Source organism: Arachis ipaensis, chromosome B8, assembly GCF_059453495.1.
Source record: "Arachis ipaensis isolate K30076 ecotype BB chromosome B8, ASM5945349v1, whole genome shotgun sequence".
Lineage (NCBI taxonomy): Eukaryota > Viridiplantae > Streptophyta > Magnoliopsida > Fabales > Fabaceae > Arachis > Arachis ipaensis.
In genome coordinates this window covers 1,123,742-1,140,691 of record NC_142443.1, presented here as the reverse complement: position 1 = coordinate 1,140,691, position 16,950 = coordinate 1,123,742, and positions in this window count along the sequence as shown.

Genomic DNA, 16,950 nt, shown 5'->3' with positions numbered 1-16,950 from the left:
ACTTCAAGAAGATGTTTATTCTTCCTTTCAGCAATGCTATTTTGTTGGGGTGTATTGGGACATATAGATTGATGTTGAATACCTTTCTTTTGAAGAAATTCACCAAAATTTTTATTAAAGTATTCAGTGCCATTATCACTTCTTAATATTGAAATTTTTGTGTCAAATTGTGTTTTTACCATTGTTGAAAAATACTGAAAAATTTTAAAAACCTCAGATTTTTCATGCATGAGATAGATCTAACATAGTCGTGTGTGGTCATCGATAAAAGTTACAAACCATTTTTTTCCAAATTGAGTTATTTTTTTTATGGTCCCCATACATAACTATGAATCAAGTGGAAATGTTTAGATGCATGATAAGGTTGAGAGTAATAAGGAGTTCTACGACTCTTTGAATGAATACAACTTTCACATTTAAGTAAGGAAGAATCAATATTCTTAAACAAACTTGAAAATAAATGTGAGATATGGAAAATTAGGGTGTCCTAGTCTATTGTGCCAGAGTATTATTTGGTCCTTTATAGGCATAGAACTTATACCACTAAATTCTTGAGTTATTTTATCCTCCAAAATATCCTCAAAATGATAAAGTCCATTCATCATCTTCGCACTGCCAATCATCTTTCTCGAGATCCAATCCTGAAAAATACCATGAGTGTCAAAGAATGTCACAGCACAATTAGAATCCTTGCAAATTTTACTAATAGAGAGAAGATTACAAGAAAGTTTTGGTACATGTAGGACATTTCTTAGGTCAATATTTTTGGACAATTTAATTGTACATTTTTCAGTAATAGATGAAAAACTACCATCAACAACTCTAATTTTCTCATTTTCAAAGTAAGGAGAATAAGTTTTAAATAAAGGGGAGAGACTGGTCATATGGTTAGATGCACCTGAATCGACAATCCATGGTGCTTTCAAGTTTGAGGTGCAGTTAAGAGACATAGGAATACTAAAATTACCTGTTTGAGCCAAAGAACCACTTGGAGTACTAGACATAGAATTAGAATTTAACAGCCTTATGAGCTGCTCAACCTGTTCCTTACTCAATGATGATTTTTCAGCCTCATGAGCAGTTGAGGTAGAGCATATTTTGGGATCAGGTTTACTGCCTTTAAGATGTGCTGATTTTTCATGAATCTTCCAACAGGTTTCTCGGGTGTGACGAGGTTTATTCCAGTGGCCACACCAAAGATTGGAGGGGTGCTTCTGATTTGATGAACTTTTAAGTGCAGTAGGTGCCACTAAAAGTGCATTAGACTCCATTACTCCAAAAAAGTCTGTTCAGTCTTGCCTTTCCCCATCATCACAGCTCTACGAGTTTTTTCTCTTCTAAATTCAGCAAATACTTCTCCAATTGAGGGTAGAATTACTCTTCCAATAATTCTGCCACGAACTTCATCTAGCTCCACGTTGAAGTCTGCAAGAAATTGGAATATCCTCCCTTCTTCCACTATTTGTTGGTGGTATTTGGCATCAGCGGCTGAATTTCACTTGTAGTTATTGAAGTGGTCAAGATCCTACCACACCCGCTTCAATGTGTGGAGATATTTAGCGACATTGTCACTCTCTTATTGAATTTTTCTAGCTTTTAGAGTAAGTTCATAAATCTGGTATTTATTCCCAAAATTAGAGTACATCTCCTTTTTTAAATATTCTTGATTTAATTATCTAACATTCCAAAAACAAGATATAAAAATATAGAAACCAAGTAAGCACTAGTTACGAAATCAAAAGAACTTGCTTATAGAAGATAAGAAAAATAATTTGCAAAACTATAAGTAGTAGTTGTGAATAGCTAGAAAGAAACATTAAGAGAACCTATCAATAACTTAAATGTATTCAGTAAATCCAGACTTTATAAATCATAACCTTCTATTTTCATTACCTCTAAAAGCAAAATAGAGTAACTAATTTTAACATACCTCCAGAGTTTTCAAAAGCTATCCTAGCATCCTTTTATTTTTATTAACCAAATTTAGATTCTTGTTCTTCGGCAATAGCCTTGGTACATGTTTCGTATTAGGAATCTCAGAAGCCTTACATGAAAAAAAAAAAACATTACGCATTAGATTTATAACTTTAAACCAAACACTGATGGAAGAAAGTGATAAAATTGTGAAAGAATAGCAAAAGAAAAGAAAAGATGAAGAAATTTTGATTGATTGAATTGTATTGAATTGTAAATTATGAAGGTAAAATTATATATATATATATATATATATATATATATATATATATATATAGAACATTGGTCTGTAAAAGATAAAAGCAGATAAATATAAGATAAAGATAAAATAAGATAAAATAATAAAGACTAAGGTAGCGTTTGTTTTGAAGTACGGAGACAGAGACTAGGAGACTGAGATTCAGTATTATGTTTGTTGGTTTAGAGATTGGTACTAAAATTTCTGTCTCTAAAATTTCAGTATTTCAGTACCTCCAAAAAGTAGGGACACAGGGGACTAAAATATTTAGAGATGGAGACTGAAACTTTAATAACATTTTATATCTAAAATATCCTCATTTTAATTAATTAATTCTAATTTTACCCTTTGTACAAATTAAATTAGAGTTTTATTCTTGTTTCAATTTCTGTCTCCCACTTTGCACCAAACAGAATACTGAGATTTATTTCAATCTCTGTCTCTTAGTCTCTGTCTCTCAGTCTCAGTCTTTTCGTCTCTGTCTCTCCACTAAACGCTACCTAAAGGCTTGTTTGGGCCATTCTCGAAAAAAGATTTTTTACAAAAGTAAAAGTGATTTTATGTTTGGATATCTCATGTAAAAAAAAATCTTTTTATCTATCAATTATGTTTGGATAAAATAAGATAAAAGTATTTTTTGTTCATTTATTACGTGAAAAACATCTTTTTTTAAGGAAAATATATCTTTTAAAAAAAGATGTAAATTATAACTTCTCAAAAAAGATATTTTTATTTTTCTAGTATTTTTACTTTTACTATTAGAAATTTGCCAAATACACTAAAAAAAAGATAAATTTTCATTGAAAAAAAATAATTTTTTATCGATTCAGTGACGCCCAAACAAATACTAAAATTGTAACTGAATTTATGTATTCTGTTAGACTAAATTTATGAGCTACAATACTTCTTTATTGTTATTATGAACTAAGATAGAAGAATAATTAAATAGAAAACAATACATTTGTAATTACCATATTTAAAATTCTTTGATTTTTAACTCTACTATTCACCTTCATTCACAAATGAATAATAATTAGTCAAATTTAGAAGTATAAATATCCTAAATTAAATATTGATTACTAAATCCTAATAAAAAAAGGCATAAAAAACCCTAAGCAGAAAAGAAACAACCTGGTTGAAGAAAAGGTCTTCGGCAAATTACGTTAGAAGAGACATTAAGGACTCAGAAAAGATAGACAGAGTAGTTGAAATGAACCAAAATTGATTGATCATTATTTTCACTTACTAGTATTTTTATTCGTAACGGGAATATAAGTCTTTTAAAATTACGTAAGTCCTAGTATTATAAATTATGACATGAAAAATTTTTAGTATTAAATTACTTTTATAAAATTGTATTAAGGGACAAAAGTCTCCATCGACTAAGAAGACTAAAATCTTAAACAAAATTAAATAATAAATTTTTTAGTTATTATTTTCAAATGAAAGAGTTTAAGTTTTTTTACTTAATTTTAACATTCGTTATCTAAACTTTAAAATAATTTAATGTGTATATTTTTATATTTGATTAGGTATTAAATTTGTTGCACAAATAGAAATAATTAATTTTTATACTTGTTATTTAAAAATAATATTTTTTTCTATATATATAAAAATATAATTAGATATTAATATAAAAAAATTTATATTTATAGTTATAAAATTAACTCATTTTTTTAAAAACAATTGAATCTTGATTCTAACTTTTAATCACAACATTAGTATTTTTTTAAAATTATATGTAATAAATATTTAAAAGAAAAAAGTAAAAACATATATTAAAAAGATAAGCACTAAAAATTTAAATTTAAATAAACTATATGTATCACTACAACAATATAGATTATTTTTTAGGGTTATAATGTGTAAAAGAAAATTAAAATTTGTCAAAAAAATAAATTTTGACACTATTTTAACTATGAAAATATGTTAATAAAAATTTTGTCAAAAATAGTATTTTTTAACATATAAGTGATTGTGAAAAAAATTTAAATCTTATTTTGATAAATATTGGCTGTCAAATAATTTGTTAGAAAATTTTGAGAATATATTTTCTGTGATACTTATTAATTGTAAAAAATACTATTTACTTTGACACTTATTGATTATAAAATATTTTTAACAAAAAATTTTAACAAAGAATAAAATGAGATCTTGAAACTAAAAAATAAATTGAGATTTTGAAGATAAAGAATGAGTAGTATAATCTTAAACTGAGAGCAGTGTGATGTCAAAATTAACAGAGCCCAAAGAAGAAGAAAAATAGTGGAGTAAATTGAAAACAAATGAGTATCAAAATTGAGGAGTAATTTTCTACGGTCAAATTATTTATCAAAAAAACATAGAAAATTTGACATTTGTGATATTTATCAAAAATATATATTAATTTTGACATTTAATTATGATGTTAAAAAATAAAGTGTTAAAATAAGAATTTTTTTCTTTTTTATATTATATTACTAAGTGTGAAATCCTCTACGATGGACCAAACTATGTGTTAAACACTGCTATGATCATTTACAAAACGTCAATGACGTTTTATATTTTTACAATTAAAATAATATTTTTTAACAAAACGTCGATCACGTTTTATGTTTTAATAATTAAAATAATATTTTTTATTACAATTTTGTTCTTTCATAATTAAAAATTTTTTTTATTACAAAACGTCAATAACGTTTTGTGCTATTATCACAATTGTGTAAAACACTAAAATAATCAAATATTTTTGTATTTCACTTTAAAATTATTCATATATAAAAATTTTAGCCTTAAAATAATTCTATTTTCTTGTAGTGTATATAATAATATTTTTTTATTTAAATTATATTATGTTGTTAATTTTACTTTTATGAGAGAAAAAAGAAAGAAAGATAAAGAAAAGAATGAAAGAGGGAGTTTGTTAATTTTGGAAGTTAAAAAAAATTTTTATTTTAATTATAATGAAAATATCTAGTGACAAATTTTGATTTGTCAAATTACTAATATAAAATATGAATTATAAATTATATATAGAGTAGGAAGGATAGAGAGAAATAGAAAAAAAGAGAGGTAGATAAGAAAATATAAGAAGGATGTTTACTAATTTTAGAGGAAAATATTTTCTCTAAATTTTAATAAGAGAGTGTCGTATAACACATTTTAGTTATTAAATTAGTTAGTAATATATAAATATAATATAAAATATAGCTATATTTCAATTTTAGTATTTTAATTTAATTTAAATACAATTAGAGAATGTTATATTGTATATTTTGATTGTCAAATTCGTAATTAGTCATTAATAATGATAATGATATATAAGAGAGATAGAATGAGTGAAAGAATGAGAGAGATAGAGAAAGGAATAGAGAAGAGGAGAGAGTTTTTTAATTTTAGAGGGAAAATTTTGATTTCAATTACAATAAAGGAGTAACATGTGACACATTTTGGCCTTAAAATTAGAGATATATAATAGATAATAGATTACACTGTATGTTCAACTAAAACGTGTGTTGCATTTGACATGATGAGTGTGAATGTGGCAGATTTGCCCGTTCTTCCAAAGGTTCTTCCATATTTGAAATTGCTTTTCAGAAACGAAATGATAGTTGATGAGTCACACAATGTAGTAGACGCTGTGACCGCCGCATATTAACAAAATGACTCCTATTCTATTCAATTTTTTTTTTCGCTGCATGTATTTTAGAATTTTATAGACATAGATCATAGAATCATGCTATACAAAAGCAATATATATAGTCATTCATTTCTCCTTGGAACATCAAGTTTCCTTCATAAGCCTAAATTGGCCTGTATTCCTAGATTTTCGTTTTTTATGCACTTGTAACTTCACTGAATTATTAGTTAAAAGTGAATTTTACATTAATATATATATTAAGGTGGAAATTCAGATGCAGTCGACTTCACGTAAAGTTAATTATTGAGAGCGGTTAGATGATTTAACTAAATTTTCATCTAATGACTCTCATCAACTATCAACTTCACATCAAGTCGACTGCACCTAAATTTTCACTATATAGCAGGCTGCTAAAAACATTAAGCATTACTGTGGTATTAATCCATTTTTTAATTAGTAAATATGTAAAATTATAATAAATATAGGATGATTTAAAATGATAAATGGATAATTTTTTTCCGTACATCGAGAGAGACTAAAAATAGATCTCTACAGAAGAAAGAAGAACAAATAACATTTGAGCTATAATTCACTAATTGTCTTAAATAATTCAATAAATATAATATAAATATCAATTATTCTTTTTGAAATATTTTTAAAAAATCTAAATAAAAATAAGTTATAGGTTAATTCTAAATCATTGAATTTACTTAAACCAACTAATAATTAATTAAGAGAAATTCTAAGGAATATCAGTTTTTAATAATTTTGGTTATTATTTAACTATTACAAATGCTAAATTATCATTTATGTATGTAAAATTTAGAAAATGTGAATAGAAATTATATTGATTTATTTGTGTAAATTTTAGTAAATATAAGTATAAATTATATATTTTTATGTATAAATATATATAAATATAGATATAAATTATTATTGTTAATGCTAATTCAAAATTATGTATGCAAATTTTAAAAAAAATATAAATGCAATTATATTGATTTATGTGTGCAAATTTTGATAAATATAGATAAAAATTATATATTTTTTTATACATAAATACATATAAATATGAGTGTAAATGCTAATCAAATGATTACCGAAGATAATAAATTTTGATGGTTGCGTACAAAAACCCAAATGTCACCTCCTTTCTTCCATCTTCTCATTTTTGTTTTTTCACTCTTTTATTTCTATCCTATTAATTATTCCTTAATTGCTAGATTCAAAGTTCTAACAGCAAGAACTAGTTCCTGCATGGAAACCAATCCTAACACCTGGTTGGGTCGATATATTATATTTATTATAGGTTTAATTATTTTGTTGATTCTTATAGTTTTATAAAATATTTAATTAAATTTTTATATATTTTTTTTAATTGGGTCTCTGCACTAATTTTTTTTAATTAAGTTTTTTTGATTAATAATTGACTTAATTGTACATAAATCCAACTAAAAAAAATTAGTGCAATGACCCAAATAAAAAAAAAGTATAAAAATTCAATTAAGAAAAATTTTGGTGCAAAAACTAAATTAAAAGAAAAAAAAAAGTATTAATGTAACACTCTACCACACAGAGCTTTACACCTAGAATGTAAAATAGAGTTGGCGAGGCGTTACGACCCCTAAAATAAAATACATACATATAATGGTAGTGTTAGAATATAATTAGGATTAATTAAAATTAATCAGTATTATTTAGTATATCTGAATATTTATTATAGGAGATTACGTTTTTATTATTACGATTTTCTTAGTATCTATAAATACCTTTTTTATATTGGATCATTTCAAACAACTTAAATAGACAACTTAAATACACTCAATAATATACAAATTCTTTCTTCGGTTTAATGTCTTGTTCCTAACATCGACCATATATACACATATCCAGTGATTCTGTTTTAGTTATCTAGGTATTTATCATGGCATGGGGTTGGCGTCCTATGCACTCCATTCATTTGTTCCTCTTGATTGGTATTATTAGCATGGTGACCTGTTGGTGGCTAGGGCTCCACAAGACAGCATATGCAGTATCACCACCATCTCCCATTCTATGGTTTATCTGTGTCTTTTACATTCTTCTCGCTATCATCATCTTCCCAGCCACGAGCGAGACGATACAACTCTTACGAATTCCCAAACTCGTGGTTTCTGTGACTGACAGATCTATTTGCTTATTTATCGTTTCAATTTCCATTGCCACTCTAATTGCTGTTGTCGCACTTGAACCACCAACAGTCTCAGTCCCTGTCACTACCTCACTAGCCGTCTATGCAATCTTTAACTTCTTTCTCAGTGCCGTGTTACTTTCCAGTTTTTCTGTGGTTCCTGTTGTTGAGATTCCTCCCGTCGATCAGAAGTTGGTAGATCATGCCGCATTCGATCTTCCTGTTGGAGCCTTGTTGATGACCATATTTATAACGGTTACGGGTGTGCGATTGGCAGCTGCTTCTACCACAATAGTTGGTAGTGAATCAAATTTGGATCCCTTTTATGTCATTGTTGGTGCAGTACTTAGTTCCTCTTCGGTAATCTTTCACATCTTCATAGCTGGTCTACTTCCACTGCAGAGTTCACGAACGAACGAGATTGGATGAATACGTTTTGCTTTAGAATATAGGTTTGTTACTATCTATCTATTGATGTTTTTCATCTAAAATATTATATTATTTATATAAAGAGTACTTGTACTATTCTTTTTCTTAGGTCTTTTTTCTGTGTTATGTTCAGGTCACTAAAAAAACCTCACATAAAGCTGTTTTTAGTTACATATTTAATAAAAAATCCAATTTATTTTATATAAATGATTGGTTTGGATAGATTAAATAAATAATTACTTTTTAAGTTTTTTTTTTTAATTTTTTTTGTTATATTATCCTTAAATGATGAATTTGATACGTCTTCCTCTTTTATTTTGATCAAATTTTTTCTTCAAATTTATCTGTTTATTTGAAAAGTAAACTTTGATATTTTAAAAAAAACACCACAAAAAAAAAAAAAACTGAAAATCAAAAAGAAAAAAAAATTCACATGAAAATAATGATAATTCTACCTCTGATTTTATGTTCCTAATTAATTTTCAATAAAATGAAAGTATATAATCAAATCTTTATATATGTAATTATTTAAAAATTATCATCTTTTTCTTTTTTTATTTGATGTGTAAATGCTTAATTATAATAGGCATTACAATATAATAATATATAATTTAATAACAATATAAAATAGTTCATTCAGATTATTAAATCTAAATTGATATTTTATTTAGATGGTTCAAAATAAGCTCGATCCGAGAATAAAGAGAAGAAAAAAAACAAATTAATGAAACAACCTATTTTTTTTGGTTGCCTACAAATAAGCCAAGAACTAATTTATCGCAAATCGAAACTCTATTTAAAGACTAATGAAACTACCTATTTTGACATTAATTACTATCAAGAGTAGAATAGTTATGGAAAAAATCCATCCAAATAAAAGGATCCAACTCTTATAATTAAAAGAGCACCAACTAAAAGAAACATGCAACACATATGAAAGAGATTATGCCACCATTTTAACTATGCTCATGCTAAATATCACTCCACGATATATAATTATATTTGTGTGCTCTCATTTTACATGGTTTATTGTTATTGTCTATATTTTAAATATATGAAAAAGTATAACTAACTAACAATATTTTTTAATAATATATGAACAATGTGAATTAATAAAATTAAAAGAATAAATTAATCTTAAATTTAATTAGTAACATTAAATTAGGGTGTAGTATATTTTTATTTGATGAAAAAATATACAAAACCAAGAAGTCAACTAAAAATTAAACAACTTAATTATTTATAATGATTTTAATTAATTTTATTTATTTATATATTAAAATATTTGTTATTAATTGGTTTTAATGCCAACTTCAAGTGTGAAGGGATACATTGAGGTATTCTTGGCTAGAATCACGGTGAAATTCGCATGGAACCCACCTCCGAACCTTCACGCTCTCTTTCTCTCCAATTTATAAAGAAAATAGATTCAGAAACCATTCAATTTATAAAAAAAAAAAAAAATTCTAATGCTTAGCATAAGTACTATCTATGTAAAAATTTTGGATTTATCCAAAAATATTTGACTGATTTTTAGTTGAAATTATCTTAGTTTCCTAATATTATTATTATTTGATTAGCGGTTGTTCATATTATTTAAGATAGTCATTATTTATCTAGCACTCCTCCTTTAAATATCTCAATACATATAAATTTATTATCGTCCTGAAGCAAACACTTTTTTACTAAATCGTTAACACCAAATCTCAATGTTAATATTGTCTAAGTATTCCATTACAGTTGCTCTTTAAAAGAAAAATAAATAAATAAAAAAAAAAGATAAAGACACGACATACTACTGCACATACCCCTTAATATACTCATATCTTCTATGTCTAAATTGAAATATCTAATATAGGCTCAATGGATCTTCGAATAAGAATCAAGACTCAAAAGATTCCTCCTGCATTCATATGAACAAATAGAAATTAATATAAGCTATTTATTTATTTGAAGCTTCAGCTAAAAAGAAAAATGTATTGCATTAGTCCTCACTTTTCAGAAAGGTTAGGAGATAATTTATAATTTTTCGATTATATTATGTGTATATTAAAATTAGCCATTAAAATTAATTATCAGTATAAAATATATATTAAAATACAAATATATATTAATAATAAATTAAATTATACATGTATTTATATACAAATATATTGATAATTAATTTTAGTATATAAATAATATTTTTAATCAATTTTGTTATAAAAAAAATATATTGATGGTTATGTTGTATTATCTTAACATTGTAAAAAATTATTAATTTTTATTTTTTATTTTTCTAATATTTTAAGTATATCTTTCTGATACAGATTTATGCTTTTCATTACTTTAAGTAAATTTTTTCTTTTTGTCTGTGCTATGCAGGGGCTAATACACTAGTAAATTTTGTATTAATGGACGAGTATATTTTTTTATTATTAATGACAACAAACAAAAAATAAGAAAATTATTAATATAATGAATAATATTACATAGCCAAAATATTATAGATAATAAATAAAAAGATATATGATTAATAATATTTGTATTTATAAAAGAGTATAAATCACTCTCCTAATTTAATTGACATAATTAATTTTTTTTTATAATTAATTATCTTTTCTTATTTAATTATACTAAAAATTAATTCTAAATTTGATGTGAATCAAATTCTAAAAATTTCTCCCTCATTATTACTAGATGCATTTATAATTTTATAATATTTTTTTTCCAGATAAAAATTTCAAATTCTTATATTTTTAATTTTAAAAGAATCTCAAATCACCTCAATACATTTTATAAAAAATAAAAACATCTTAAATTTGATCGATTTCTATTTATTGAAAATTAAAAACATCTAAAATTGTTGGTTCATTACTTAAAAATAAAATAATAAATAATAATAAATTAGCACTAATTTATTGATTATGAATATTATATATATTAAATTATAAATATTATACGTATAAAAATATGGATATTAAATTAGAAAATTTAACAACTTCTGTTATACAACTCATATGTTACATATAGATTATTATAAAATAAAAAAATAATAAATAAAATATAAACACAAATTAAGAAATAAAATTTTAAAAATAATTATTAACTCATCATATTAAAATCAATAAATAACCATAATGTGAATAGTAAATAAAAAATATTAAAATTATGACTCTTTGGTGTACATATAAGATAATTTGAAATATATAACAAGACACATAGTTTAAAATTTGATAATATTAATTGTAAAAATTTATTAATTATGAATATTATATGTATGAAATTATGAATGTTATGAGTATGAAATTATAGAGATTATTAATATGAAATTTGGATATTATATATACTTTACCTAACTATGGCTGTTATGTATATAAACTTATAAATATTATAAATAAATTTGTCAAATAAATTAATTTAGATATTTGATATTTTTTTTAATTTAATTATAGTAAAATTTGAAAATATATGTGAATCAGAATAAATCATATCACTTTGAAAAACATGAAACAAATTTTTAAATTATCAAAAGACGGTGATTTAAAAAATTACATGTTGATTGAAATGTATAATTTCTTCAAAAAAAAATATTAAAATATTTTGAATCATGATTTATTAGTGTATATATGAAATAATATAAAATATATAATAAAATATAATTTAGAATCGAATAATATTAATTATAAAAATCATGTGTATAAATATATAGATGTTACATAATAAATAAAAAATATATTTTTGTTATTATAATATAAATTAAATACCATAAATATAAATTATGTGTATTTATTTAATAAGAATGCAAGTTGATAAACGTATATACTTATAATATGCTATTTAATATATGTAATTAATGTTTAATTTTTATATACAATAAATATTGCAATAAAAAAAAACCGTGAAAGAATAATAATTAAAAGAAAAGTATAAGAAACTAAAAATAAATCTGTCAACTATTGACAACAATAATTATTTATTACTTTTAAATTAAAATTAAGAAGGTATTGATATCAATTAAATAAAAATTTAAAAATTAAGATTGTAACTGCTGGAAGTGTTTGTAACGTGAAGCAACAAGAGTCCTTCTCCGGTCATCAACAGCATCTTTAAATTTGTGCTCTCACCGGAACTTCGCGCACACCGTTCGACGCAATGTCGTCTTCGTCGTCACGTTGTTTCTCCTTCACTACCGTCGTCTTCACCCCCACGCGGAACCTCAGCTCCTCCCCGTGGAACTGCTGCGTCGCGCCGTTAGTTGCACTGCTCAGAATGCGTGCAGTGATTTGCGCTGCCGCCGCAGCCTCCACCCGACGATTCTCTGAGCAGTGCCGATGTCCTCCGCAATCAATTTCCGTTGTCGCAATGCGCGCTTTGCAAGCACAAATTTCTCTTCTGCAAGACCACGACAACCTCTCCCGGCCCTTGTGATCTGTATCGCCGCGGTCTACCGCATCCCGCTCCCTTAGCTTTATCTCATTTTCACCTTCTCAATTCAAATAAAAATACTGTTACTAAAAGACACATCCATAAGGAGAACAAGTCATAGGTACAGTCATGAAACTTTAAGAAAAATTTGGAGGAAGCCAAAAATTTTAATGTAAAGATTAATTATATAATAGTATTTATATTAAAAAAATTTATAAATATAATTATTTTTAAGTTTGTACTAATATGATAATAAATAAATAATTATAAAAATAAAAATTATAAAATATCTAATTTTTTAAAGATGATATAAAAATATATAATTGTTTAGAATTTAATTTAAAAAATTAAAATTTTTAAGATTGTAACTTAAAAATTCTTTATCAGCTTATACGAATATAATAATACTGTTTGAAGTAATTGCGAGATAGAACTATTAATTTGAGGGAAAGAATAAAATGATAGATAGTAATTATTAGAAAGGAAAGTCTTGTACTATTTTGTGTTTGGGTTGGATTTTCCTAGCCCCAACTCTGACAAAAAAAAAGTAAAAAACTTGAGTAAAAGGTAAGAATGGGCGTGAAACACTATTAGTTAGATTTAAAACCTCAACCAATTGAGTTACCATTTCTTTTCAAGGTAAAATTACTCATTATTTTATAAAATCCTTAAGAAACTCTTTGAAAACAATTGTCCAATTAAAGAAGAATAAAAAATTAAAAAAATACTTTGATTCTTAGATTTAGACTCATGAATCACAAAAGAAATACTATATATAATATTTAGTAATATAAAAATAATTATAGAAATTAATTATTATAATATCAATTTATCATTATCAACGTTAGTATTATATTTATGGTAATTAGAATTATAAATTTATGTTTAATTTTTTATATAATTATAATTAAGATATTTTTTAAATTAGTATAATTATGCATTATTCATTAAATTCTAATTGTAATATAATTCTAATAAAGATATTTTTTAAAATAAATTTAGAAGAGAGAATAGTGCTTTTATTTTGAAAAAAAAAATCATGAAAAATTAACACCTTACTTTTATTAGTTGGGAGAAAATCTAATTTTAATTTATTAAGTAGATTATTTTATATAATTATAATAAAGATATTTTCCTAAATTAGTATAATCATGTATTATTCATTAAATGCTAATTGTAATATAATTATAATAAAGATATTTTTTTAAAATAAATTTAGAAGAGAGAATAGTACTTTCTAAAGATAAAGATATTTTTCTAAATTAGTATAATTATGTATTATTACTTAAATGCTAATTATAATATAATTATAATAAATATATTTTTTAAAATAAAATTAGAAGAGAAAATAGTACATTTATTTTGGCAAGAAAATGAATTTACGAGGAATTGACACCTCACTTTTATTAGTTGAGGAAAAACCCAATTTTAATATATTAAGTAGAAAGTAGAAGTAGATTTACTTTTAAAATTATCTTATTTTTATCAAAATTTTAAATTTTAATTTAAAAAGAACGAAACAAAAAAATTAAAATTTAATATTTAATTTTAAAACATGATCAAACTAACAATCTCTTTCGACCATATATATATACATATATAGTGATTCTGTTTTAGTTATCTAGGTATTTATCATGGCATGGGCTTGGCGTCCTGTTATGCACTCCGTCCATTTGTTCCTCTTGATTGGTATTATTAGCATGGTGATTTGTTGGTGGCAATGGCTCCACAAGACAGCATATGTAGTATCACCACCATCTCCCATTCTATGGTTTATCTGTGTCTTTTACATTCTTCTCGCTATCATCATCTTCCCAGCCACGAGCGACACGATACAACTCTTACGAATTCCCAAACTCGTGGTTTCTGTCAGTGACAGATCTTTTTGCTTACTTATCGTTTCAATTTCCGTTGCCACTCTAATTGCTGTCGTCGCACTTGAACCACCAACAGTCTCAGTCTCTGTCACTACCTCACCGGCCGTCTATGCAATCTTTAACTTCTTTTTCAGTGCCGCGTTGCTTTCCAGTTTTTCTGTGGTTCCTGTTGTTGAGATTCCTCCCGTCGATCAGAAGTTGGTAGATTATGCCGCATTCCATCTTCCTGTTGGAGCCTTGTTGATGACCATATTTATAACGGTTACCGGTGTGCGATTGGCAGCTGCTTCTACCACAATAGTTGGTAGTGAATCAAATTTGGATCCCTTTTATGTCATTGCTGGTGCAGTACTTAGTTCCTCTTCGGTAATCTTTCACATCTTCGTAGCTGGTCTACTTCCACTGCTTCAGCAGAGTTCACGAACGAATGAGATTGGATGAATACGTTTTGCTTTAGAATATAGGTTTGTTACCATCTATCTATTTATGTTTGGCAACTACTCTAATGAAGATGCCAAAAACATCTTTTCATGATGATCTTTATTTAAAAAGTGTAACTTATTTGTTTAGCAACACTGAATAAAGGTAACAATTTTACTTTAAATAAAAATCAAACTCTACAATCTATCATCTAATAGTCAAAATGAAATATTTTCACACGATGACAATCATAAAATCTTCATTAGAGTAGCCACCTTTATTTTTTTTCATCTAAAATTTTATTATCTCTATAACGAGTACTTGTACTGCTCCGTTTTGTTTTATAAATAAATAAAATAAAAATATTAAATATGATGTAACCTCACACATAAAGTTGTTTTTAGTTACATACGCTTGTTATTATTTGGTTTAATAAAAAAATTTAATTTATTTTATATAAATAGTTGGTTTAGATAGATTAAATAAATAATTACTTTTTAAGTTTTTTTTTTTATTTTTTTTGTTATATTATCCTTAAATGATGAATTTGATACGTCTTCCTCTTTTATTTTGACCAAATTTTTTTCTTTAAATTTATCTGTTTATTTGAAAAGTAAACTTTGATATTTAAAAAAAATCACGCAAAAAAAAAAACTGAAAATCAAAAAGAAAAAAAATTAAAATTCACATGAAAATAATGGTAATTCTACCTCTGTTTTTATGTTTCTAATTTATGTACAATAAATAAAAATATATGATTAATAATATTTGTATTTATAAGAGAGTGTGAATCACTTTCCTAATTTAATTCACACAATTAATTTCTTTCTATAATTAATTATCTTTTCTTATTTTTTTGGTGACTTTTATCTTTCCTTATTTAATTATACTAAAATTTAATTTTAAATTTAATGTGAATCAAATTCTAAAAATTTTTCTCTCATATTACTACATGTATTTATAATTTTATAATAATTTTTCTCCCAAATAAAATTTTAAATTCTTATATTTTTAATTTTAAAAAAATTTCAAATCATCTCAACACATTTTATAAAAAATAAAAACATCTTAAATTTGATCGATTTCTATTTATTGAAAATTAAAAACATCCAAAATTGTTGGTTCATGATTTATAAAATAAAATAATAAATAGTAATAAATTAGTACTAATTTATTCATTATGGATATTATATATATAAAATTATAAATAAGGCAATTTACATAAATAAAATGATTGAAGGAAAGCGTTACGCAAATACAACATTGGCAAACTCCAGACGCAAATACAACAAATGCAATTATATGTAATCCGCTACACCCTTTAGCGGAAGTCAGATGCACATAATCCGCTATACCCTCTCGCGAATTACGTTGAGAGCATGCATAACATAAACCGCTACACCCTGTAGCGGTTTATGACCAAATTTTTGTGAAAGCATATAAACCTGTATAATAATAACAACCAATGTAGCAAAATGAACAAATTGATACAAAATGTAATCGTCATTTGCAACAAGTCGTACGACCAAAATAATTTTACATACTCAAAGTTTTCATGGTTGCTATATTTTAATCTTTTACATTTTCTCTTTTATGTTTTAGTATTTTTTATTATCAATAATGATATGTTTTTCACTTTTTCTTTCTTAAATTATAATCTTTTGTAACGTATTTTGATGTTATCCATACTATTTTCGTTAAGCTTATAATGTATATAATTTTTTATCTATTCAAATTTACAAAAAAAAATAACTTGACATGTTTAAATTTATAAGTACTCAATTGTACTCCATTATATTTTTTCTTCACTTTTTTT